The sequence below is a fragment of the Panthera uncia genome, chromosome D1 (assembly GCF_023721935.1).
Source record: "Panthera uncia isolate 11264 chromosome D1, Puncia_PCG_1.0, whole genome shotgun sequence".
NCBI classification, from domain to species: Eukaryota; Metazoa; Chordata; class Mammalia; order Carnivora; family Felidae; genus Panthera; species Panthera uncia.
In genome coordinates, this window is record NC_064808.1 from 13,848,101 (window position 1) to 13,852,525 (window position 4,425).

General features: G+C 37.9%; 1 pseudogene; it reads left to right on the top strand.

Annotated features, from left to right (window-relative positions):
• The first annotated feature begins 2,445 nt into the window (after positions 1–2,445).
• LOC125928832 (olfactory receptor 4A47-like) lies at positions 2,446–3,392 on the top strand (annotated as a pseudogene).
• The last annotated feature ends 1,033 nt before the right edge of the window (positions 3,393–4,425 follow it).

Here is a 4,425-nt window from a genome sequence, read left to right on the forward strand (position 1 = left end):
TGTCTTATTAGCACTGATGAAGACTGTAATTAACGCACTAAATTGTTCCCTTATATACTGCCTCCCTCTACCATGAGAATATAAGGTCCGTGCAGGACCATGCAGGAAGGACTATTTGCATAATTTTTTCCTATTTCATAAATTGCTGTATTCTCGCAGCACAGTTCCTGACAGTAAATAAGCCCTCCAAATTAAAAAAAAAAATTGTAATTGAATAAAGAGTTATTATGTTGAAATCTGCAAAAAAATAAAATGCCCAACCCTACTTCAAGGCATTAATAAATTTATTAATTTATTCAATTAATAAATTGAGTATTAATAAAAGGGAAGAGAAACTTGCTATGGGAAGTGGAGAAATACATGAAAAATAATCTTCCTAAAACAAAATGACTGGGCTGAAATTTTATTCTTAACTGGCAGTAGCCTTACAATGGTTCTAAAGCTATTTTTTTTTGTTTATGTCACATATTTCTGACAGTAATTATGTGATTTGGCCTAATAGTATCTTTACATAGATATTTTTGAAAAATTTTGTGAAAATTCCCAGTGCATTTATAAGCAAGAATTGGTCATGGACATTTTCCAATTGTAGGACTTAATGAAGAATGTGGTTAGAAGGGATAAAATGTCCAGTGATATTTGCCCGTATGGGGAAGAAGAGGCTATGCTCTTAACAACTGATACACATTTTTAGGAGGTTTCTGTTGGGCTTAAAGCATTACCTAAGGAGAAGCCCAATGATGTCTCTTAAAGTATCAAGTCTGCTAATCTGACCAAACCAATAGAATGAGGATGCCTAAGCCATTGAATGGTATTTTTCTATTTAGAAATTAGTAGGAAAGAAGTTACTTGAGAAAAATCTCCCTGGGAGATGGCTGGTGGCTATTTTCCTTATGTAATGATAGGGGTTAATCTTGTCTTTTTGATATATTATCCTAATGTGATAAATGTTTGTTTTCTGCGTGGACCATGGAATTGCTAGGAAGTCATCTACGGTATTAATAAAAGCAACCTTCTGAATAACCAGGAGAAACTCTGGCGAAAATGGATAGATAGTCGAATGAAAAAAAAAAATACGTCCTCAAGCAATAATGCAGCTTTTGCCCTCTTGCCAAACTGGACGACAGAGTCAAATGTGTTCCTTCAGATTGTGGACATGCCTCTATAAGGTAAGACTAACAGTAAATAGTGGAAACCAGCCTTTGCAACTGTGTAACTATCTTTATTATGTAAAAGTGAGATCACTTTGAGAGAAAGCAAACTTTGATTCCAATTCTAGTTTTATCACTTAAAATGGTTGACCTTGGGAAAATTAATTAGATGTTCTGAGCCTCAGTTTGTTCAGCTGTGAAATGAAGATTATAATTCCCTTTACTGTAAGATGAACTGTGGTTCATTAAGTTCTGAGTGTGTGATTGGAAGCAACTGTAGGCATTGTGAGCAGTGGAGTGATAGATCAGAATCATATTTAAAAAGAATCCATTTTAAGTTTCATCAGGAGAACAAATTGATGGAGACCAGAATGAAAGAGGAGGGACGTGGTAGGAGGCTAGTGCGGTGGGCCAGAGGAAGTGGGGAGGGGAGGGGAATGATTAAATTTGTGATAAATTTTAAAGGGGATAAATATCATTTGTTAAAGGTATTAATATGTGACGTGACCGCAAGACAGCATGAAGGACACTGTGATTATTTCTTGTCTGAGCAATGATGTGGAAGATGGTACCATTTAATGATGTGGGAAGCATCTATGTCTATTGTGCAAAAAAAATTAGTTTTATAAGTCCTAATTGATATCCAATGGAGATTTCTGAAGTTGGAGATGTTGCATATATGAAGTTTAACAATTAAGGGAGAGACACAATAGTGGAATGCTTCCCCATTTATTGATCAGGGAAAGGAGGCATATCCAACCAAAGATCCTAATAAAGAGGTCTCAGTGGGGGAAGAGACAACCTAGGGAAGTGACCTTCTGTTCCTAATTTGATCTACTCACTTTGAATATGTCAGTTACCTTAAATGGGTCTCAAGTTTTTCACCTTTGGGACTTTATAAACTGTGCATCTTTCCATGAAATTCCCTTTCCCTCTTCTCTTGTTCTTCCATTCTTCCTTTAAAACTCAGGTGAAGCATTGCTTCCTTTGGGAAACTTTTTTGATTCCCATTTGGTAGATATATTCCTACCCTGGACATTTCGTGTTCTGTATTTTTATAATGGCAACTATTATACTGGTGATTATTATGTGTGATATCACTGAGTGTAGGAAACCATGGCTTATTCAACTTGAAATCCTAATGTCTATGACACATGTCACACATGTGAGACAAATAGGTACTCCTTCTACATTCTTTTAATTGAATGAATCAATAATCTTATAATGCATTTATCTTCCTTGTTTTGTAGATCAGCTGCTTCTAATATGAGAAGCCAGCTTCTTTGCAGACTAGATGGAACCAAGGAGCAATGTAACTTATTTTATCCTCTTGGGTCTCACACAGGATCCAAAGGAACAGAAGGTCCTTTTGGTTGTGTTCTCACTCTTCTATATTTTCACTGTGGTGGGCAACCTCCTCATTTTGGTGACTGTAACTGTCAGTAAGACCCTGAACTCACCTATGTACTTGCTTCTTGCTAACTTACCTTTTATGGATGTCATTTACTCCTCTTCTATTTCCCTCAGATTGATTTCATATTTGATATGTGGGGAAAATACCAGGTCATTTCAACACTGTATGACCCAGCTGTTTACAGAGCAGCTTTTTGGTGGATCAGAGATCATTCTTCTCTTGGTGATGGTTTATGACCTCTATGTGGCCATCTGTAAACCCCTGCATTATTTGTGTATCATGAGGCAAAGGGTGTGTGTTGTGCTGCTGGTATGGTCCTGGGTTGGAGGTTTTCTGCGTTCAGTAATTCAAGCTAGCACTATTTATGGGCTCCCATTCTGTGGTCCCAATTCATTGATCATTTTTTGTGTGACATGTACCCCTTACTGAAACTGGTCTGTACTGACGACCATATCATTGGCCTGTTAGTAGTGGGTGATGAAGGACTGATCTGCACAATCGTGTTTGTGCTCTTGCTCATCTCTTATGGTGTCATCTTGCACTCTCTAAAGAACCTTAGTCCGGAAGGGAGGCGGAAAGCCCTCCAGACCTGTGGTGCCCACATCACTGTGGTGGTCTTCTTCTTTGTGCCATGTATTTTCATGTACGTGAGACCTGCTAAGACCTTCCCCATTGACAAATCAGTGAGTGTGTTTTATACAGTCATAACCCCCATGCTGAACCCCCTGATCTACACTCTGAGAAATTCTGAGATGACAAATGCTATGAGGAAGCTCTGGAGGAAAAATGTCACATCAAGTAGTAAAGGAGTGCATTATCCACCATGAAGAGAATTACTTGACATTGGCCCACATTTTCTAAGAATGCAGAAGACTCCTTAAAATGATCCTGACTGTCTTTGTGTCAAGTTTTAAGTTAATTATAAAGAACGAACTGGATGATTGTGCTTTAATAACAGCTTCCCTTCCAGTAGAATGTAAGGTCGATAATACCTTGTGGATCAGTTCATTTAGAAAAGTATAATTCCTTTATATAAAAGGAGTCAACATTCCAAAGGCAAGGGAATTAAAAGCAAAAATAAAGTATTGGGAGCTCATCAAGATAAAAAGCTTCTGCACAGCGAAGGAAACAATCAGCAAACCTAAAGGCAAATGACAGAATGGGAGAGGATATTTGCAAATGACTTATCAGATAAAGTGTTATTATCCAAAATCTATAAGGAACTTATCAAACTCAACACCCAAAAAGCAAATAATACAGTGAAGAAATGGGCAAAAGACATGAATAGACACTTCTTCAAGGAAGACATCCAGATGGCCAACCGACACGTGAAAAAATGCTCCACGTCACTCATCATCAGGGAAATACAAATCAAAACCACAATGAGATACCACCTTACACCTGTCAGAATGGCGAACATTAACAATTCAGGCAACAACAGATGTTGGCCAGGATGCGGAGAAAGAGGATCTTTTATGCATTATTGGTGGCAATGCCAGCTGGTGCAGCCACTCTGGAAAACAGTATGGAGGTTCCTCAAAAAATTAAAAATAGAACTACCCTTTGACCCAGCAATTGCACTACTAGGCATTTATCCATGGGATACAGGTGTGATGTTTCGAAGGGACACATGCACCCCCATGTTTATAGCAGCACTGTCAACAACAGCCAAAGTATGGAAAGAGCCCAAATGTCCATCAATGGATGAACAGATAAAGAAGATGTGGTGTATATATATACAATGGAGTATTCCTCAGCAATCAAAAAGATTGAAATCTTGCCATTTGCAACTACGTGGATGGAACTGCAGGGTATTATGCTAAGTGAAACCAGTCAGTCAGAGAAAGACAAAAATCATAT